Raw genomic sequence first — 23,663 nt, forward strand, 5'->3', positions numbered from 1 at the left:
CAAAGAGAAGAAAGGGATAGACTATCGGCACATTGAAGGCAGCAGCAAATGCCCGGAATACAGGAAAACCTTGAACACAAGTCGCAGATGATGTTGATACAAATCAACTTTAACTACTGCGAGGCGGCGCCGGATTTATTTTTGAAAACCATCCGGGTGAAAAATGCTGGTGTGCCATAATTAGTAAGCCAAATCGAAATCACGGTGGTGGTATTTGGATCAAGCACCGAACAGGCTTCGCAAGTCCACAAGCCTTCCAGGAAATAATAGATCACCCGAAGGAAGGAAATAATGAAGCACCCGAAGAGCGTCATCATATATAGCTGCCATACTCTACCCAGCGTTGCACTTGACGAGTATAAGCAAATGCTGAGCGCTTTTGTTCTGGATGCCAGAGGATGTTGGTCGACTATGATAACAGGTGATTCCAATGTGCTCTTAAATGGGGAAGCCGGACAACGAATGTGAAAGAATGTGTCACGCTGGAGGTATTCGTGGAGCTGGACGTGGTACTGGCGATTGTTGGGACCTCATATACTTTCATGGGAGGGGGCCTGGGGTCTATAGTGGACCTGATATTCCTGACCACCACTTAAGCCAGAAGAGTCGCTTGACAATTTAGTGAGGACTACACTCACAGTGACCATCAGGCGATCTACATGGAGATCAAGAGCGAATCGAGCTTGAAAAAGAGCTCCCACAAATTGCCACGTGGATTGTCGAGTTGGACGCATTCGCGGAGGACAGGTTCTCTGCAGCAATTGAATCTGATATATCTTTAGTTGGTAAGGCCATTGAAAAAGCCACCCAGATTACTTAATAGATGATGATAGCATGCGATTCCACGATGCTAAGAAGGCTCAGAGGAAAACCCGGTAACGAAGGTCGAGGGACCTAAAGGTGGCGATCGCAAAAGCAAAAAGAACTGGTTCAAACAGTTGTGCGAAGATGCCAACATAAACTCTTGGGTCGAGGCCTACAGGGAGGTAATGAAAAGCCTGCGGGGATCACCCCAGGCGACCTGTCCGCGCCTCCTGAAATAAATTGTTACCACTCTTTTTCCTCACCACCAGGACAGCAGAAGAGAAACGGTATCTCAGGCCAACGAGTGCTTGATATATCCAGTTACCGAGGAGAAGTTGCGGGAAATATGCGGTAAGATTGGTGATAATAAGGCCCGAGGTTTGGAAGGCATCCCCAACCGAGCTTTGAAGCTGATAGTGATGTTCAGGCCTGACCTTTCCGCCAACACCTTCGAGGCGGGCTTTAAAGAAGGAATATTCTCTGCCCAGTGGAAGAAGCGAAAGTTAATGTTACTTAAAATCTGGAAACTATAAGGGAGAGTACATGAACGCTATCACTCAAAAACTCCAAGCCTTTGTTAACACCAGCTTCCATCATACCGTCGATGTACTCGAGCTCGAAAGAAACTTGAACAACTTTGGAAAGAGCGACAACTCCACTGTCCGCTATGTTGTCCAATAGTATCATCTCTTCTGGGCCGATAAGTGGGTGATACGGAACAGTAGAGAAGGATTGAAGGCTTCTTGGAAAGATCAGGAGAAAGCCAAAGCATATTTTGCAGAATCGGCGCAATAGTTAGTAGGAGGGCTAGTAGGATGTGATGAGCGTAATTTAAGGTTGTTGGAATTCCCGAAAAATTGGGAGTCCCCCAAGTTACTTCAGTATCAGTATTCGTCGAGTGCATCGGGAAATATTTTCCCAGCAGGAAGTCACGATTCTACCATATGTGGATGAATACATAATACCATGAACTTCTAGGTACCCCTTTTACGGTCTCCATAGGGTATAATTATCGAGTTTTGACGCCTGCGGATTTGTGGTTACTTCAGAAATTTAAATTGATATCACTTCCAGCAGTACTACTGGGAGACTTGCATTTTTCAGAAACTGTGACTTCAGCATGACACTTCTTATTTTGGGATGCCCATCCACGCGTCGAATAAGGAGATTATCCCGTGTGGTCGCCCGGATAGCTCAGTGGCTGGTGCATTAGGATGTCGTACGGAAAGTGGCGGTTCAAATCTCATTGGTGGCAGTGACGTCGGGTACCAGTCGACTCCGCTGTGAATGAGTGCCTGAGTCAATTCAGGATAATAATCTCGAGCGAGCGCAATGCTGACCACTTTGCCTCCTACAGGGCGCTATAATCGTGTAGTGTATCGTTACGGCTCCAACACACTTCAAGGATCCAAATGGATTGTTATGCCAACGATTATTATTATTATTCTGCGGATATTTTATTCTTTGGGCTCGAAATCGGTGGTTGCAACCAACTTGTAAGAGGAAAGTGGGACACGACAATATCAAGAAAAAAATCAAAGCCATCATTCCGTATTTATCGGGTTTACATTCAACCATGAAGCCAAGGGAAACTGGGAAGTATTTCACAAACAGACTCACGCGTAGAGGTCTCAGTATTTTCGATTCTGGTGTGCCACGAATTTTCATTGTTATGGAAAGTACGAGCACTTTGAAACTTGAGCTAATATGAGTCCCATGAGCTTGGGTAACATAAACGTGTCGGATACCACTTGATGCAATTAGGGATGATATTGCGTCTGCAGTTCACAGCAAAGCGATTTCCTAAGGCATGCTTGGTAAACAGCCTCTTCAATTTACCTCCTAGCTTCTGCAACTCCGCTAAAATGGTTGTAAAATCTATCGGACGAATTATCAACAGTTTCGTCCTTTGCATAGTTTCCCATACTAGCCGCTACTCACAGAGCGGACGCTGGCAAGTTTACCAAACCAGATCTTTGCCTTACTTCTCCCAGAACCAGAACCAACTTTACCTTATTTCTCGTTTAAGCGTAGTTCCATTATAGACCCAGTTGCGATGCAATATCCTGGTAAATTCAAAGGTCCTTGAACGTTTCTTTCATAAGATTAAACTCATCTAACTCCTCTTTTGGTTTGGGGATTATGGGATCCTAAGTTCGCATCCACTTGATGCCATACCGAACCAACTGAGAAGCTACTTACCTTCTCTTTTTTTGGTCCAAGGACTCCTTGTTTTGGGCTTAGCTTCAAAAAATAAGAAAGCGAAGGTGGCTTTACGGCTTCTTAGCAGGGTAGAGGCAATGTCAACGTCAACATCGCTGTTTCACCTCTGCTCTGGAAGAAGTGTGACAGAAGCGGGTTGCAGGAGTTAATCTCTCCATTATATAATTCGCAAAATATGGTAGCTTGCCAATAGCTGAAATATTTTGTTTGAGAAACTCAAGCTGCTAAGCTCAAAACAGAGGGTTGGTGGACCAAAAAAAGAAGGTGTAAGATGCTCCCCATTTGGTCCGGTCTGGCATCAAGTGGATGCAGACTTAGGTGCCTCAATAGTCAAATCAAATATTTCAGCTCTAGCCAAGCTTTGGCCTAAACTATTGGCGGATTTAGCTTCAATGTAATTCGCAGTCATGTCATGTTTTACGAATTATATAATGAAACGTTTTGACCACATCCGAAGTGAGGATCCGTGATCGATATAGAGTTGCACCGATCGTGGAAAAACCGCGAGAGAGGCGTCTTCGATGGTATGGTCACATAATTCGCGCTAACGAGAATTCACTAGCCAAGATTAGTCAGAACATCGAAGTCGACGGTAAACGACCAAAAGGCAGACCTAAACAATGGTGGCTTGATACGCTGGATGGGGATTTAAAAGTCTCGAGATTGCATTCAGATCAGGCATTCGATAGAGCCGAATGGTGAAACTGATCACGACGAGCCGACCCCGCTTGTGAACGGGACAAAGGCTGAAGAAAAAGAAGAAGTTTGCCCGTGTGGAGCTCATTTGGTATTTTTATTTAGAGGTTGAAGAGTCCTAAGTCCTCATTCACTTGATGTTAGACCGGATCGACGTATCAATGAACGTCTCAAATCGAAAATTTACCGCAATATTGTCTGTCCTGTCGCTCTCTGTGGTTCTGAGTGTTGGCCAACTATAAAAGACAATGAACGGCGTCTTGCGGTAATGGAGACGAAGATGTTACATTGGACTAGTGGCGTGACACGTTTTGATCACATCCGAAATGAGGATATCCGCGACCGCTATGGGGTTGCACCGATCGTGGAAAAGTTTCAATTCACTTGCCAAGATTGGTCTGAACATTGAAGTTGATGGTAAATGACCAAAAGGCAGGCCTAAACAACGGTGGCTTGATGGGGATTTGAAAGCCTCGAGATTACATCCAGATCAGGCATTTGATAGGGCCAAAAGGCAAGGCCGATCACGGCGAACCGACCCGTTTGTGAACGGGATAAAGGCTGAAGAAAAAGGAGATATTGGAGCATTTAACTTCTGCGAACCGGTTCGGTCACGCTACTCCCAGGACAGAGGTGAGGTAGCGTCCGACGAGTTACTCTGCCCTGGTAAGAAACTGTCAAACCACCTTCGCCTTATCTAACCCTATTTTTAGAGGGTAGCAACCAAATTCGACTATACCAGAAATATAGTCAAAAATTCTTGAAGGTACTCCTTTGCATAATTGTCTTAAAATTTAAAAGAAAACTTACTCCTTTCCACAGCGAGATATTTCAAACTTAATCTAAATATATATCTGCATTCTCCTTCTCGTTGCTCAGATTTATTCCGAAGTACTTTAAGTACTTTCAGTGAGTGTCAAAGCGTACGAGCTGAAAAAAACTAAATGGCAGCGTCCTTTCCCAGATTTGTTCAAATCCCATCTGTTCCTTTTTTCCCGCATAATATGTGCCTGCACACCGTCAGATAGAATTAACGCTTGACACTCCTAGCGGGCCCCTTCATAATTAATCCACTTTGCGCTTTCAAAAGGATTTAATTGTGGCGTAAACAATATATCAGTCGACGGTGGTTGGCTTGAATACGTGCTTATGTGTGAAGATTATGAAGAGTTTATTCCTTGCGGCAATAGGTCGGTCGCAGGAAATCCTTCCTGAAATGACTCGTCCTTTCCTTCCCCATTTTCGCTTTTGTGTTGAGATACTTAATATTTTTTCCGTTGCGGAAAGTGTTGTGTTGCAGACTCCTGCTGTGCGTCTCCTCCAGTCTGTTCAAATTAAATAAATATGCCAAGATTTATAACCTAAGAGTCATTAGCGGTTATACTCCAAGTCAATTTGTTAGGCATTTTATCATGCTGCTGGTTATTGGGGTGAAAGTCCTAGTTAAGCTTAGCGCTACCTCGGGAAGCTTAAGTCCTCGGGGGGTCCTATCTAATGAATTGCAGATGAAGGATGGTGCTGAACTGTTAGATGAATGATATTTCATAAGCGGCTCTGAAGGTGGATGTGGGCCTCTACTTCTGCGATAAAGATGCTTTGTTCCCCGTATCCGTAACTTTTCTTAAATTGCTATAAATAATACAGCATTAGACGTTCCATGAAGGTGCTCGAGCAATAACTGTTTTGATGCTATTTTCGGCACGGGTTAGTACCTCCAGAAACTCGGAATCGCGTTTATCCTTTCATCCAGCATTATCGCTCTTCAAGAAGGTTCGATTGCACGTGCCTCTTCACAAATTTGGTTATTTTCTTATTTTTGGAAAATCAAAAGTATACATATCTCGCGAAATATCTGAACAAAAAAAAAATCCCTCACATGAGAATACACTTCCGCATAACCATACAGTTATCCGTTGAAGAGAGCATTTCACTCGAAACAACATAAACACTTTTTGTTGTTCCAACTTTCTAGACGATGATGGCAACAACGGAATCTTTTTCGCATATCGGAACAGTCTAAAAACACTCATAGCCCAATTTTTGCGTAGACGCCTTTGAGTAATCCCCTAGTCGATTTGCAAAATCTTAGAAAAGAGATTTCTTGGAAATCCTCTAGAGAATACTTCCAGAGGAGCTTCCTTGCTATACTATCATTCCTGGCAATTACCACTACATCGGGAATATCGATCCAGTTTTTCTTGGTACTTCGAATGATTTTCAAAGTATACATTCACATAGTAGTACCCCCTCGAAAGGGAAATTCGGGAAACAAGAAAAAGAAAACATTTCCGGGATAGGATAGAGACACAAAAAGGATGAATGGATTGCTTTGAGGCGACAAAAATGTTGATGTGGAAGAAAAAGATGAGATAAAACGGAATGGAATCTACCCGAACTATCGGGAGTAGGTTGTTATGTATAAAGAATATTATTTTTAAAACAAACTCTTTAAGATATTCATGTGAATTCTTGGTAAAAACAAGAAGCTTTTTGGATAAACATTGTTTGCAGAGGGACGCAGGTCCACCTTTGACAAGTAGGTGTCATTCCTAAGAATTGTAACCACCAAACTTCTCTGCGAAACCACCACCGCCCGCCTTTTGACAACACCTAAAGCAATAAAGGTGATCATTCCTGCCCAGGCCAAAATGACAGCCTATCTCTTGCTGGATGAAGCTTAACATTTAATATGAAGTCAGGCATTACCTGTAGGAATCACTATGTCTCTTGTGGTTTCCATCTTGCTTATTCTCTGGTCTGTGTAAATGCAGTTTTTGTGATAAGAATTCAGTTTTTCTTTCCGTAAGTATACATCTAGGTGGCTATCAGGGTACTCAGTCTTAAACTGGTATGGGAATACCTTAATAAATTGAATATGGTTGGCTTGCACAATAAAGTCTACTACCCTAGGTTCTAGGCCATCTGGGGGTAACGCATGACCTGACCACGAAAGGAACAAGAGTGCCACTTTATAGACCAGAATCCTTTTGTGGAATCGGAAAGGAATGATGTCTATGAAAATTAGGTCTAAAACGGAACGTTTGGGGGACTATACTGGGGAACCTACCAAAAATAGAACAGTCCTCCAGGGAGACATGAGCAAAAACGCACGGAGGATTATTTAACCCTCACCAAAAAAGGATCATAAAAGGAATACCCACCAGCTATTGCAGCCTAAATTACCACTTTGGGAATCTAAGGATATCTGACAGACAGTACGGGGCATCCAACGTTCAGCATAATACACACTGCTATATGCAGATGGTGTTTTCCTCGCATCTGACAGCAAAGTTGATCTTTAGCAAATTGTCTAAAAAGGAATGATCATCTTAAGCAGCTCGGTCTGAGACTCAGTTTGAAACAAGTTAGGTTGCCGGGAGCTGGGCGCTTTGGGTATAATAATTTCGTGTTCATCTTCCCTATTCAGGTTTTTCCATTCGCGTATACCTTCAATTCAAAGTATTCCTTAATATACATACGTATTTTCAAACTCCACCTCCGCCGTTCATATGAGTTCACTTTATAGCATGATGGCGTCATACACGTTTTATTGCGCGATAAATTCATGTGAAATGCACAATTTTGATCGTCTATAACTTCGTTAGTAATGGTTGGATTTTTGTCAAACTTTCCAAACTTAAGGGGGTTTTCGGGTAAATTTCTATAATTTGGAAATATACTGTTAATAACTTTATTCAAGCAGATATCGTAATCGGGTGTATTTTGAGGCCTAGATTTCGTATGAATGCATCATTGTGATTTTTTTTCAGCTTTTTCGGTTAGATAGGTGCTGAGAACGATACTGTTACACTTCTTGGGGTACACATTTTGAGCCCTCACTCCACTATGCTTTACCTGGTGTCAAAAATATCATCAGCTTCGAAAAGTACTAATTGAGCGCTTTCATTTGACACCCCACACAGCCATATTCTGTTTAAAAAAATATCACCTCCATTGCATGGGGAGCCCAAAACGATACTACCCGTTGTATGTAAAAGAAGTTCAAAGACCACACGTTCTCACTAAATTTCTTGACATTTCGTTTCCAAGTAAATTAGGTGTGACAGACAGACAGGCAGGCAGTGGGCAAACAGTGGGAAAACGGAAAATAAATGAAAGCGTAAAAATTTTACTCGAGGTGTCTTTTTACCTAAATATCACCCTGGCCAATAACGGAAGTGTAAACACATTTAGGCGTGGAGAACTGGGTTCCATCGTGGATCCTTCTTTCGTAAGTGATTCGCTGGTCAAACGTCTCCACTGACATGTTACTTACCTCCAGGCGCAATATATTACTATTGACAAGGGACCCAGAACAATAAATCTTTATCTTTAGAAACCAAAAACTGGTTGATCATCAAGAGCATTTGGTGAGGATACTTTTCTGGATGAATTGCAGTGGAACACCGAGTTTACTGGAATGGCCATAGAAAAGCATCGCAGCTGTCCCAATAGATATACCGAGCATGTGATGCATCCATGTCAAGATCTACACACTCTCGGAAGCGCAACCCTAATTACTGGTTGAACGCTGAAAGAGCGAAGTATCCTACGGAATGCGTGAAGCCCAGAAGGTGGAGTCAACACCGAAGAAACACGCCAGCGTATGAACAAAGGCACCTCGAATATTAACAAGCACGGAAAAAACTGCAGTGGAGTAGGACGAAATATAAACATGATTGTTTCAAGCGACTCCTTGATGAGATAAATTCTGATTCATGGGGAAGAGCGTATAAGTCGGTGATGGTACATGGTATTATGTGTCCTAGATTATTGTGGGAGATATTTTCGAGATTGTTTGCCTAACATCCCGAAACTACCTTCCTAATGATACTAATGAGCGCCAAGGACATCCCTTCAGTAACCACGGATGAAGTTCGGAAGCAGTGAAAAAGGCTCCGGGATATCACAGTCTCCGGTATTGACCAAATCCTCAACAAGGAGCTGAAAGTGGCAATTAGAATGGCATGAAGTATGCTCGCACAAGTATTGGTAGACTGCCTAATAGAAAGGTTCTTTTTCATAGAGTGTAAAATGCAAAAGCTTGCATTGATTCTGAAGAGAGGTAAGCCAATAAGCGAACCAACATCCTATCTTCTGAATACAATCGATGGGGTCCTCGAGCGAATAATTTGTAACCGTCTAGATGCAATAACTTTTTATCAAATAGGTAGTTTCGCTTCCGGCAGGCTCGCACAGCGGTTGATACTACCAAATTGGCTTTTGAGCTGGCCAGAAAAGCATACGACGAAGGGAGCTTCCCACAATAGAAGCTCTTTTATAATTTGGGTGAAGAGTCGAAGATGTATGTTATAACGGCAGGAGTTCTGCAGGGGTCTGTTCTTTGTCCTCTGCTAAGCAAGTCGTTGTCGTTGGATTTGCAGATGTTGTTGGAGTGACCATACTTTCAAACAGAAAACTGTTGAAATTTGCATCAGAGCGCATGCTGTTAGTTCTCAGTCATCGCTGAAATAACTGGGAGCAAGGTTCCACCCTAAGGTGACCCTTACACCCCGCTTAAAGCTTACTGGACAGAAAGCACCGTCAAGGATGCCCCAAATGTAGGCCCTAAATATAGCCAAGGATTACTTTTATCACGAGTCGTCGGCTCTGTCCTGTTACACGCGGCACCAGTGGGGCGTCGGCGATGAAAATCGGGGAAAATCGCAGACAGCTTGAAGCTGCATTTCGGCTAAACGCTCTCTAAACATGTTGCGTCTACCGGACAACACCTTATGAGGCAGCATGCGTGATTTCAGGGATGATGCCAGTCGATATTCTAGCCAATGAAGCAAGCCATTTGCGCGGGAATCAGGAGGCAAGCATAAGGAAACAAAGTGAGCGAGTGACGTCATTGGCTGCATGGCAAACAACATGGGACTAAGTGGAGAATGCCCGGTGGATACACAAGGCTTATCTCAAACATCAGTATGTGGACTTTCCGGAACCACGGTAGGACGAGTTACAATCTGACATACAATTTGTTACAAGTTGTTAGAAGTTGTATTTGCTCCACTCACTGTCATTCGAAGGCTCAAAGCTCAGCAACACAACATATATTTTTACAAACGGATAACTTGGTTGGCGAACAGGCCTGATATCTGTGCGCGATGTGATCGGAAGACGCAAGTGGCAATGAATAGATCACATATTAAGGAGGCATTGCTAGCTGCGCCATACGGTAGAATCCAATCCAAGGTCGCCGACGATGACACCACCCAAGAGAAGGATTGCGGGCGTTTCGGGAGCCCTCAGAAGCTGAAGCCACTTCGTGCAACCGCGAGCGATGGCTCGAAGGTGGGTTCGACGCGCTATAACCCCAATGGGTAAATGGCGACAATTTATATATTCATTCCTGATAAACATTTTTTGTGAAAGGTCAAATACCAGAATATCTCAAATTTGCGTCTCAACACCAGTACGTGGAGAGTGTTTCAAATCCAACAGACAACCCGATACATTGTCGATTATTCTGGCGTAACCGGCAGGCCTGCCGGGTGTGTTTTACATTTCACAACATTTCGGCGACCGGACTGAATGGGGAGTAACTTACTTAGTTAGTTAGTTAGTTTCAAGGTATCGGTGGTCTGTCTTCTAGTTCACCCTTAAATAGGTGGCTGGGAAATCTCCTGCCGTTTATGTCCTTCCCTCACTGGATCTAAAATTTGTCTGAGGGCTCGCTGCTCAAAGACATTGTTCAGGTCTCGTTTTTTATTTGCCACTATGATCCATCTCTTGAAATCGTCCATTTCGGCTTCCTAAAATGACATTGTAATTTGTGATGGGCTGAATGCCAAGGTGGGATCTGACAACACCTTGCTCGTAACGATATCGGTGGGAGTTTCGTGAATTTATGCGACGTAATACGAGCAATCAGATCGACCACTTCGCAATCAGCAATAGATTTAGGAGTTGTCTGTGCGTAACAAGGGAGCTGACATCGGCCTTGAAAGGGACCACCTTCTGGAGGTCGCGTCCGCCGTTTCTCGCAGGGTTCGAGGAATGCGACTCCCTAAATCCAACATCGACCCCTTGTATGACCCAGCTGTGGGTCGACAGTGGGAGAACTATCTTGCTATTCGAACGGTAGATATACTGAGTAACTCGTCCGAGAATATCGATGAGCATTGGGTCACCATCAAAAGTGTTTTTTTTTTCACGGATGTTACACAGATCATCGTTAATGTCCTGACTGCGGTATCATGGAAGCGGATCGACGAACGGATCGGACGGAACGGGCCTGACGCGCTCAAAATCCGATACCAAGCGAAATCACGCAAAGTTCAAAGTAGTATACGCCATAGCAGGAGAGAATTTACTTTACGCAGGTCAGACAAGCGAAAGATGCGGCAGACCGCAATGATTTCAGGAGTATATACCGCGTCACGAAAGGGCTTGCATGCGATTGTAAATTTTCCGATGGTTCTGTGAAGGATGTCAACGCTCGGTTTCTCAGCCACGATGATGGACAACTGAAGGGGTGGACAGAACACTTTAACATGCGTAATATGAGTATACGCACTGTTCCTTCAAACAGAAGAGAAATCATTTCAGCGATCAGCACACTTAAACTGAGTAAAGCTACTGGACTTAAGGGCCCCCTCGCCCGCAAAAATAATTCTGGAATGCATCAAAGAGCATCTTGAAAGCTTGATTGACAGAGAGCAGGCTGGTTTCCACTCCGGATCCTCCTGCTTTGACCATGGCAATACCCTACATATCTACGGATCATTCTGAAAGAGTGTATGGAGTTTAGATCTTCGCTACACTTGCTCTTCATCGATTCCAAGAAAGCTTTTGACAGCATGAGGCATTCCGGAGAAACTAACTACGACATACAGTGGAATTCATTCTCCCAAGGTGGCTGACGAGTCGGTCGTCCCAAGGGCACTTGGCGTAGAACAGTAGAGGATAAGTGCGAGCATCTCAGGAAGTCGCCGCACCGATTCTAGGACATAAAAAAATGTCAACTGAGTTAAAAATGTAGCTTCCTGTGTGTTGGTAACTGGTATTAAAAATAAATTCTTTAGTCAAAAATACGGTTACCATTGGTGGCATATCTGCTAGTAGAAGTTTGACGCAAGTTTCCAAAATGCCTTTAGGGTTTTCAGTCATTCAAAATATCATTCTCAGTTGATTTGCGCCTGGCTTCGAGGAAAGCCATTAGTGAATCAACAACAGCTGTCCTGAAGACGGCCTCTACATGGATTGTATCTACAGTTCAGTCTATTGAAAATCTTATCACATTTTAGTGAATAAGGCATATTGTGGGAAAACTTAAGTCAAAGCAAATGCATCCAATCCAATTTAGGTTACAATTTCCCAATGCAATTCTGTTCAAACCAGAGTTAGTAATTATAGTAACGTCATTCAAACGGTCAAGCAGTTACCACTCTTTCGCCGGCATCAAACGAAACAAAGGAACCAACAGGTGAATATTTCTTATCCTTATCAGATTAAAACGAACAAAGATTCTGCCACAAGCACTGGGGGTTGTCTTTCAAATGAACCTAAGACAGATTGCAAAATGGTATTTCTACCGAAAATCCTTGCACTATCGACAAACGTAGCTGCAATCTACGAAATTGACTTTGGAATATCCAATCCAACGTTGAATTGTCCATTGTAATACAAGCATACCTGTTCCTTGCAGACACAGGAATGTCAGCTTAAACTTTTGTGCCAGCAACACATATCGTTATTCGCATTCAATTCAATATTGGAAGGATGAAGGAATTCCCATAGAAATTGACGTAAATCAAGAGGCACCGCCTGCACATGGCAGTCTCTCTTGTGTGTGTTGCCAATAATCCCGGAGCGATATTAGAGTATTGCAGTGTAGCCACTATGACTTCACTGGGCTGTTTGTACAGTGAATGTGATCCTATTAGTGTCACTGGAAAATGTCTCAAGATATCCTTGCAAGCGAGCCTTGATATGGATTATTTCTCTTGAAATGGGTATCGACAGATGCATTTAATTTGGTGCAAGAAGATGAGATACGCTTGGCAATCAGGAGGCAACGAATTGTCAATATTTGAAGGATAATAATACTTGCTTGTTAAGCATATTCCATATCCATCCAGTGAGAATGTGAGATACTTTGTTGAAACTTGCAATGGAAATGAGAAAGTTTTCAATTTCATATTTTCCTACCTCGGGTATGGCGTCTAATTATATAGTTTCGGGGTAATACCACATTATGCAGAAGGCATCTGTTAGTATGGATTAAGATAGTTCTGGATTATTTGTATAGTTCGAAGATTGTTCATCGAATACTGACGCAAACAACTGTTTCACTGCGTCAACTTTTTCCTTTGAAGTCTAAATATACCCTTTCGTTAGCTGGTTTGGAAGTCCTGGCTCAATTGCTTTCTATGATAACAAATTGCCTATGAACTGACTGTCGACCTTTTTCGGCCAAGCGCAGGAACTCTGATTTTAATACTGTGTAATTTGATGGACTTCCTCGTTTACACGCTATAATTGCCTGACAGATAGCTCTACTCCTTAGGCATAATGTAGTATGGACGTCGTCTAGGTTCATTTGCTGGATGCCGGTATATACCTTCACTCCGATCCTGAGATTATACCGGTTCTACAACGATCTATTCCATGGGCCTTTTGACTTTGCTGCCTTTCTTGACTTTGCTCCTGCCATTGAAAACAACATGTTTTTGGAATACCTATTTCTCTACATATTTCTCCTCTTAAGTAAATAATAAATAATATCTTATTATTTTCAGGAACTGCCGTTTAACTGCGGGTTTGAAAGTAAGTACCATATCCTCTCGGCTTTGAAGTGATGTGGGTTATTCACGATATTATGCAAGAGCTGGAGGAATTTTTCTATTTTTTTTTAATAAAAAATTGAAAATGCGAAAATTTATTTTTGTTTGCTTCAAATCCACAAAGTATGCCAAACTGAAGAAGTTTTGGAAGTCTTAAAAATGAATGAGGCACATCGCCGCGTGAGAATGCTCCTTCTTCGCATGTAAAGTGAACCGGACGAAATTTGCAGCAACTTCCTGTACCACTGCATAGTTGATGACGAAAACTACTTCTTAAAACAATCTCCAAATTCACCATTTATTACTGTTCATGTTTACGACAAACTCGAAGTTTCTGACTGCAGCAACGTCGATTAAGAAAACAGGGCAATCCCAAAAACCTAAAGAAATGGCAAAAGACACCACGAATATAATTGCTATTTGTTCACCCATTCACCTACGCGCCATCGTCCGCGGTAACCTGAAATGAACTTCAGCTCCACACGACATTCCGAGACGCTCGCACTCCTCCTCAACTATTCTGCATGGCGTAGCCCGCAATGCAATTGTCGCTCGACCATAATATGTGAAGCGAAACTAACACAAAATAGCCTAACCTTGATTTTAGTGTTGAGAAAACTGCATCTCAAGATTTTAGACTGGGCAGCCAAGCAACATCCAGCGCGATGCAATCGTCACTAGAAACCATGCTTCCTAGATATACAAATTGACCAACGCCTTTCGATGCTCTGTCCATTAATGCGGTTAGGGAAAGTGCGACGGCCCGCCAGACTAAGAACCTTGGTTTTGTTGGTGTTTATCTTCATTTAACTCTACCTATTTCTCATTCCAACCCCAGAGCCATTTGGACAAGGCCCATGACCCGCCAAAGGAACAAACAGGTATCATTAGCGTCGTCGAGGTGTTTGAACAAAGATATCATAGTCCATTAAATTCCCCCAAGTCCTCTGGACAAGGCAGCATGAAGAACGTCACCGATAAGAAGAAATAATATCCGTGGCAGAATATAACCCTGGCGGACTCCGATTTGAACCTCAAAATCCTCCGAATTCTTACCTCAACACAGCACGTGATATTTTGCGCAAGCTATAAGCTTCTCTGGAATGCACCTCTGCGTAACGCACTCCAGGTACACTTCCTATTCACGTCGTCAAAAGATTTCTCGAAATTGATGAGTCGCACAGGAGCACCCGGAGCGGAAACCATGCTGTTCTCTATTGATAAAGTTCTCAAAATGTTCTTTAATGCGTTTCAGGATTATTTTAGGAATTATCTTTGCGATGGCAGTGGCCTCGCTGATATCCTCCAATTGGCACATTCGAAATCCGTCCCCTGCTTTGAAGTCTCTCTCTCCCTTCCTCTTCCACTCTCTGAGAAAGTTCTCGGATTCCCAAAATTTCTGTATGAGTGGAAGTAGCAGATCTGAGTAACTGTAGGTGAAGCAATAAATAACTCCGCAGGGAGACCGCCAAGTCCAGCAACTTTACCCGGTTTGATTACGTTGATGGCTGAAATGATTTTTCTGGATCCGCATGTTACGGCGACTAGACATTCCAACTGCAAGAGGAGGAACCTCACTGGATGTGAGACTGTTAAGAACCAGCTGCTTATCATCACGGATGAGACATCCCTTGCAGCGGTCAGTAGGGCCTTCAACGCCTTTCGTTGATTGTTCCGCTTCCATGACTCCGCAGTCAGACAGATCTTATGTCGCCTTCGGCATGTGGCCAACGACCTCTGTAGCAGCCGAGAAAAGAGCATTTTTATAGGGGCGCTGTGCTCATCAATATCCTCAGGCGGTACACTGCCGTCCTATTAACAAGATAGGTCTCCCACTTTCAGGTGACGTCTGGATAGTACAATCGGTCGATGTTGAACTTGGGAGGCCGCAGCTCCTAACCCTGTAAGAAGTGGTGAACCCAACACGCAAGCGAACGTAAGCACCCATCAGATGGTGATCCCTTCCTAGGCCGATGTCCATGCCACTCTTATTATATACATCTAGAAGACAACTTATGAATCTATTGGTGGTCGCGAAGTAGTCGATCTGGTCGTACTGTGTACGTCAGTTGAAACCCAGCAACCTTGTTACAGACTCTGTGCTCGAACAACATTACGGTTGCGGTTGCGAAGCCCATGTTTTCTCATCACATAATAATAATAATAATAATAATCGTTGGCGCAACAATCCATGTTGGATCAGGGCCTTGAAGTGTGTTAGAGCACTTCATTCAAGACCGTAACGGTACACTAGGAGGCAATGTGGTCAGCATTGCGCTCGCCCGAGATTATTACCCTGATTTGACTCAGGTACTCATTCACAGCTGAGTCGACTGGTATCCGACGTCAAATCACGATACAAATTCCACTGCCACCAGTGAGATTTGAACCGCGACCTTCCGTTTCTCATCACATGTCGGATCAAAGTGTTGTCAGATTCTATTTTGGCATTCAAATTACCCATCACCATGACAATGTCAAGCCTCCCCAGAACTGCGTTGAATTGCTCGTAGAAAGCATACTTCTCCAATATATCAGAAGTCTCCGTTGGTGAATAGGATTGTACAGTTGAAATGCTTTTTAACCTGGACCGGAATTTTGCAGTTAGAAGTTTGTCCCAGGTGAAGAGAGCGCGCCTTGCAGTAGCTGTCAGAAGTAACCCGAGACTCGATTCTCCTGCTACCATTTTGCTTTCCAGAGTACCAAAGTATATTGCCGCAAGAAGGAGATGAGTACTCTCCACCGTCTTACTTCGCTGAGACCCAGAATGTCCAACTTATTTCGTTGGAATTTCCGCTCAAGTTTCAGAAGGCGAATATTCTAAGGACCCTTGCTATTGCTGTCGTTAATCAGAAACCGTTTCTGATAACCAAAGGTTGTAGCTGTAAGGTCAAATTACTATGACCTTTAATTGGCTTCTTACGATAAGGAAGGAAAACTTTTAGGTTTATTCTTAAGCCTCAACTCAGTGGGCTACAAAGCACCGTGAAGCTCCGCCCGTAAATAATGGAGCTTGACTGAAGTTTCCTGCGCTTCTACGCCTCCGTTCCAGCCGCTAGTTAGGCTCAGGAACGTAGCGAAAGGGGGCTGGTATCTTTGGACACTGCAGTTTTTTAGTGGCAGTAAAAAAATCAAATACGATGCGTGGAAACCCACCGAACCCTGAAACAGAAAATTGTATAACCTAAAGCTAAACGAGAGCTCCTGTGTCAGACGGGTGCAAATGTATACAAGATTACGGCGGTCTGAACGGGGCACTAGCCCATAGGGGCTATGCCGTCAGGCTCGGCAAAGTCTATAACTCGTATTGTCTTTGCAATAGCAAGGAGCCCTTAACTATCTCGATCGCACTCGAGACGGATGTCGGAATCTTAGCGATCATCTCTTTCTTCCACTCTATAGGAAAGGTCGGATCGCACCGTCATGATTATTATCTAATAGCAGCGCTAATGTCCTTAATCCCTTGGAGTACATTGAATAATGAGATAATTTCAATTCTATTTAAAGAGCAGTTCGTATCTGCATGTTAGGGGCACTAGATATTTCTCCATGGTTATAATGTTACCTTTAGCCAATCTATGTGATATGGTTTAGAACCGTGGTGAACTCTTGTTTACACCTCGTCAACTGCTGATTATCATGAGTGAGGTGTCAATAGTGATATTTACAACCAGGTTTTTGTAATGGGGTAGATGGTTCGTAAATCATTCGATATTCCAGCAGCTTCTGATTCCTTGAAGAGTGTAATAATAAATTCTCTTTTGTCAAGGTGCAGACTATCTTGAACATCTCGGGATTTCGTACTGGATGGGAGCTCGAACGCGTCATACTCGTGATCGCTTCATGCGGTTAATATCGCCTTCGACCCCTTCCACTCATCGATCCGTTTCTATGACAACGCGGTTAGCTAGATCTTGTGACGCTCCACTGGATCATGGCCGGAGGCCTGAGCAGTGCCTGAGAAAAGAGTATTGTGAGCTCGTAAATATTCTTGAATGGACTATCAAAAGGATGCCCGTCCGACCAGCGAGATAGTCCAGTGTTGAATGACCTAACTAACTAACTAACCTCTGCTAGGCACTTTGGTTGAGACACGTACACTAAGGCAAGCGATGGTGATGATTCCATTCGATGCCGATGTCATTGCTTCTCTTCTTACGCACATCCAGAACACCACAGTTGATCGCAAAGTGGCCAGCCTGATTGCTCATACGTTTCTGATCAGCTAAGATCCAGTCCACTTTATGGTAAGCTCTGTGCTCGGATAATATGCCACCAATCACGAGATAGTGGAAACTGCAATAATCTATGAACCACCCGCCATTATCGCTACGATCACAAAGACCTTGTCTCCCGATTACATGTCCGAACAACGTGTTGTCAGAGTCCATCTTGTATTCATGTCACCCACCATGGTTATAATGGCACCTTTAGCCAATCTATCCTGAACTCTGTCCAATTTCTTATATAAAACCTTTTCTTCATCTGCATCGAAAGACGCCGTTGATGCGTGTTAGAGTATTATTCATCTGAATGAGAATTTCACAGAAATTAGGGCTTGCCTTGTCGTTTCCATAACCATTAATCCAACACGGGGTTCATGCTTTCCTTCGAAACGTTTTCTGGAGTACGATGGGATAATGCCGCACGAGGAAGAGAGCTGATTTCTTGGGTTGTACAATCTAACCTTACTTAACTCCAGAGTATCCAACTTGAAACACTGGAACTCACGCTCAAGTTGGAGAAAGTGAGCATTGTCCTGGAGGAGGGGCCCAAACATTCCAAAAATCAAATGGTGTCCTAATACGATAGCTAAACGTCGTTACTGGCAAATCCGTCCTTATCTGAGATATGAATTCCATTTTCAAGGGAAGACGGAAAAAATTCGCAATCTGTAGATAGCTAGCCCGAATTCACAGCGGAGTCACTATCTCGATGGAGTAAAAAAGTAATAGATTGGTAACAAATACTATTAAGAAGCTCCCACTCACTCTCTGGCTTTTACACGGCCATTCCAGCTATAGTGACTCTACTCTCCTCATTTCTTTAAAGGACTTAGGACTGTCTTTGACAGAGTTCTCACAGGGCTCTCAGTAAACTAGGGATATGAACCCTTGGTGGCGCCACACAGGTTTACTTCTTCGTCCAAATTAGGATGATGGAGGTATGAGGTAGGGTACAGTCTTCAGTCAGTACAAACAGACCGAGTGCAACACGCAATACCAACCCCGATTCCTTTATGAATCAGCGTTAGATTCTACACGTGGCAGCCGAAGTTGGTGTCTGATGCGCGTAGGTAGAGCACTCACCTAGAGAATGTTTCGTGAATCTCCCTTCCTAATTACATTTGGAGGGAAGTTATTATTTCGCCACCAATAAAATGCTAAAATTTCGTTGTCGTTGCTGTATTCGAACTTCATCTCCTTATTTAGTGGGCGCAGAGTTATGTTGCACCTCTGACGGTTACTCGACAAAAGTGCAGAAAATGAATTGCCATTTGACACAAAGGCATGGTACAGAACCTCTAAGAGACTAGATTAGAAGGCTTTTCAACATGCAGCCCCAAAGTGACATATTTCTAGAAACTTCTGGAAGGCAGTCACTCTTAAAACCTCTGAGTCCCCCACTACTGAATAACACAAAAATGATAGAGGCCGTATTAATTCGCTAGTCAAAAGAAAAAATTTGAAGTCAGTATAAACTCTATCTAAGAGTGACAGCTTTCCAGTCAGCTACAGTGGGAGCTTTATAAGGAGTTGAGTACACCGAACATGTAGGCCAAAGTCTTCTGCGGCCAATCAACTATTAAATCTCCTAAACTATTAAATTTCGTCGGGCGCAACAAAGTGGAACTGTAAAATTATCGAAATGCTTGATAATTTTTCCCCGATTTGAATTTGAAATGGGAAGTGGGGAGGATTTTCGCCATGAATATGGGGTTGTGTCGATTGTGGAAAAATTCCGAGAGAGGAATGTTCGATGGTACGGACACATAATTTGCACTGACCATAACTCACTTGTCACAAGTGGTCGGAACATCGAAGTCAACGGGAACGGCCCAAAGGGCGGCGAAACAACGATGTTTTAATACGCTAAATGGTTTTTAAAAAAAGTCAACCGACGACGGTTTTACGGTTTCTTACCAGAGCAGAGGCAAATCGTCAGACGCTGCCTCACCTCCGCCCAGGGAGCAGCGTGACTCAAAACGACGCTAAATGGTGCCCTCGATTTCATCCATATCAGCACATAACGCAGCAAAATGGCCGATCAGGAAGAGCTATCTCTGCTACTGCACGGGGCAAAGGCCAAAGAAGAAGAGGACTGTGATGCAGTAAAATTCATAATTTATTCATAAGGAGTATGGTCACCACTCGCACTCGACCATGAGCGTTGTCATTAGCGAAAGTAATGTTGGTATTTCCAGGGAGTTTTTGAACTGTGTTTTCAATTCTTCTTTATTCTAGATTAGTTCCTGCATTTCAATCATTCTTTCCGATCAACCCCTGCATACCAAGGTTGCACAATATTTTCTCTTGGCCCAACGGTGCTTTAAGGGATTGTTTGTGATGAAATCAAATGGAAAACGGGAGAGTCAACTCTGTGGAATCCAACGACGGGATTAGCCCAAGCCTTTGGGGGGCTGGCCTGCAGCACTCAGATACAACCTCCAATCTATGTTCATTCTTTCTAGCAAAGAACCAGCCCTATTCTTCCAAAGACGAAGGAAGGACGTTCCAGCTGTCACCATGATGAGCGAAACCTGTACATTTTTACGCCCATGTATGCGATCCGCAGAGCAAAATATTGGGACCACCTGGAAGGGCACCTCACCGAATTCCTCTGTTAAAGATAGCACAAACCAAGGTCAGGGCAAGACACTTCACTAGTCCTAGATGCATCCCAAAAGATATTTGAGAGGTTTCCCTTCGAACGTTCACACTTCTACCTCACAATAATACCTAGCACACTCATAAGAATGACCAGACTTCATAGTATGCCACTTAGGAATGGATAGTAGACTCTATCTAGAAGGGGGTGGAAATGTACCTTAGCCCTTGTTTCATCGGAGAAAGGCGCTAGTTTGAAACTTGCAAATTGAAGTCATCTGCACGTAGACCAGGTTGACTATGGTCTACAAGTACGGCAGAGCAGTTGCCCTGAAGGTCAGCCATAAGCACCTACGTATGGTTGGTACAAAAATCCTGGACATATCTGGCATGAATTCGAAATTTTAGGCATTGACACCAATGATGTTTGGTTTGGACTAGCGTTCTTTATTTTGACATCACTATTGGATATCCTGATTGATTCGCTCTCCTGTTAAGAATTAAGAGAAGGTAGCACATTGTTTTTGATTAATTTTGCCAACATTACTCTACCGTGAAATTTCAAAAAGATTGGAATGTTGCATCTGCCACTACCAAAAAACAACAAAGTATGCTTTGTACTGAAGAAACCACTTAAAAGCATTAATTAAAACATATAAGCGTATTGATAGCTTCTTTCTCGGAATTCATAAATTAAAAGTTCCAGTAAAGAGGAAGCACCACGTACCTTATGTTAACGCTATCTTCAAATGGAATAATTCATTAATTGAAAGAATGCATCTGGTCTTCCGGTGGAAGCACATTCTCACGTAAAATATTCCACGTTCAAATTAAATGCAGGGAGCCCTATGTACACACGTAATGGCATATGTAATACGGAGGTCCGCTCCAGGAAATAATTCCATTTTCTTTGCGAAAAACGCTATATGCCTTTGAATGAGGTATAATATATACATAGGAGTATATGTTATATACGCCGACAGCTATCCCGATGGCGTGGGATTATAAATCTGCCGCCCTTCCAAAGTGGACGAAAGAGATTTCGCCTGGGCCTGTCCATTGTTACCCGTTACGCCCATTCTACCCATCTTTAGGTATGTCCCTATCAGATTCTTACACACAATTCTTTTCGCCTCTCCTTTCGTTAATTTTCATCTCATTTTCATAATTGAGTGCTTAGAAGAGCTTTTCCCATTCAGTTGGTATTTTTTCCTCCGTTTCGAGATTTCCAACATTATCCGTATTGAAATCGTCGTCCTTTGTCCTTGGTGTGCTCCGAAACATGACCATGACTACTACAGCCTCAAGTGTCTAGAATAAGTAGAGGAATTTTCGCCGATAAAACAGTAGGAGACGGAGGAATAGGCTATCCTATGTAGTAAGCCCGAGGATGTGGGTAGGAGACACAATGATGAAGTCAGTAAACAGCAAAAAATACCGCCCAACGAATAATAGATGAAGAAAAAGCAAAAATCCTCTTCGGTTTGCTAATGTCCTGTGAATTGCTCCCAGAGATAGCATTAACAGATAAACAGTTATTAGGCGATGGATGGTGGGTTGTGTGTGAACAAATTGTGGTCAGACGGAGCTGTTCATTGAGGTCGACAGGAAGACGGGGGCGAACCACAAGTGTGTTTATTCAAAATTTTCATTGTTATGATATTGCTCCTGTCCGGGCTGGGAGTTCCCAAGAGCAAAGTAAAGTCTACGTGAAACTATAAGAGTGAATGGTTTTGGAAAATATTTGCATTGAATTATAATCCGGCTCAGGAGACTGGAAGAATAATTCAAAAACGGGAAGTGTTGGCCTTTGTGGGATTGGAAGTAGAGGTATTAAGTCAATTCAAGCTCTGTTGTCGAATTTTAAGGAGCATTTAATACCAGGTATGTCAGCAAGTATTTGTTTTGTCCGGAATATCCCTCCTGATACACTCCCTCTTGATGCTATGGAAAGCCTTTTCGAAATTGACGAAGAGCAGGTAAAGCGGAAATCTGAACTCCGAATATGAAAAGCCAGTAGTTAGTGCAGATGATCCAGATAGGAGTTCGGCCAGCTCTCCGTCGAGCAGCTTTCCACGTCTCCTTTAAAAGGCTCCAAGATAGTTTTAGTTATTACCTTTGTGCTGGCAAGTACTCCTCGATAGTTGCATTCAAGACGAGTACTCTTCTCTCAAATTTGACGATCATCCCATTCTTCAACTCAGTGATAAAGATCTAAAATTCATTATAAACGAGCGGAAGAAGCACTCTGCAAGAACTGCAGCCCCTTCAAGGAACCGACCTTATAATAGTCAGTGACGAGCAAGATAACATCTGGCGCTCATTACAATCGCTATGTGGCTTTTAAATGACCTTTCCTATACTGCATTAAGTTCCTTATAGAATGCCTTCTTCTTTTCTGTATTTCTGCATCTCTGCCTGAAGAAGTACAAGTCGGCCATCAGGACCGCCAAGAGGCGGTCTTAGCTGGACTATTGTCAGAACATCGAAAGCACTAGTGAATCCACAAAGCTCAGTATGATTCTGTCCAAGGAACATAAGAGCCCATCCTTCCTTAAAAAGTCGGAAGGCTCCTGGACGAAATCTTCTAGCGAAACCTTGGAGCTGCTGGTTCAAACGCACTTTCCCTCCAGCGAGGAGGACTGTGAGGCAGAACCTTGCTTGGAGGGTTTGCGGCAACCCCAGCTGTGCGAGACTATCAAATCGGTAATTACCGAGGATAGGATCGGCTGGGCTATAAACAGCTTCTCTGCATACAAGTCTTTAGGCCCAGATGGCATAATGCCAGTCATGCTACAGAAACAGCAGGAAAGGGTTGTGCCGTGGCTTGTTGAGATTTACCGGAGCTGCATCACTTTAGGATACGTACCGCAGTCCTGGAGGCGCGCACGAGTGGTGTTCATACCGAAAGCGAGCAGGCGCGGTCATGAGTCCCCGAAGGACTTTCGACCAATCAGCCTGACCTCTTTCGTGCTGAAGACCCTAGAACGCGTCCTGCACATTCACTTAAGGACGATTATGGAGAGAACGCCTTTCTCTAAGTCCCAGCATGCCTACCTCAAAGGAAAGTCCACAGAAACCGCCCTCAACAAGGTAATTGGCACGGTTGAGTGGTCGCTGCAATACAAGCAGTATACCCTTGCTGCCTTCTTGGATATAGAGGGAGCTTTTAACAACATCAGTACCAATGCCATCAAGGAAGCCTTGACCAGTATTGGATTGCAGGAGTATCTCACGCATTGGATTATATCCATGCTGAGTATCAGGATAATCCAGTCGGATCTGGGAGGCAACCACTTGACCAGAGCTGTGAACAGAGGCA

At 43.4% G+C, this 23,663-nt stretch overlaps 2 protein-coding genes across 2 annotated transcripts in view; one reads left to right on the forward strand and one right to left on the reverse strand.

Moving 5' to 3' along the window:
• Window positions 1-23,663, forward strand: part of LOC119658228 (protein artichoke) — a 517,332-nt gene that overhangs the window by 206,419 nt on the left and 287,250 nt on the right. Inside the window, exon 5 of the mRNA XM_038065501.1 lies at window positions 13,470-13,497. The gene's annotated coding sequence lies outside the window, so the exon portion shown is untranslated. The remainder of the gene's footprint in view (window positions 1-13,469; window positions 13,498-23,663) is intronic.
• LOC119656993 overlaps window positions 1-23,663 on the reverse strand; it is a 176,898-nt gene that overhangs the window by 50,293 nt on the left and 102,942 nt on the right. The gene's annotated exons all lie outside the window — the stretch shown is intronic.

The sequence above is a fragment of the Hermetia illucens genome, chromosome 5 (genome assembly GCF_905115235.1).
Source record: "Hermetia illucens chromosome 5, iHerIll2.2.curated.20191125, whole genome shotgun sequence".
Classification (NCBI taxonomy): Eukaryota; Metazoa; Arthropoda; class Insecta; order Diptera; family Stratiomyidae; genus Hermetia; species Hermetia illucens.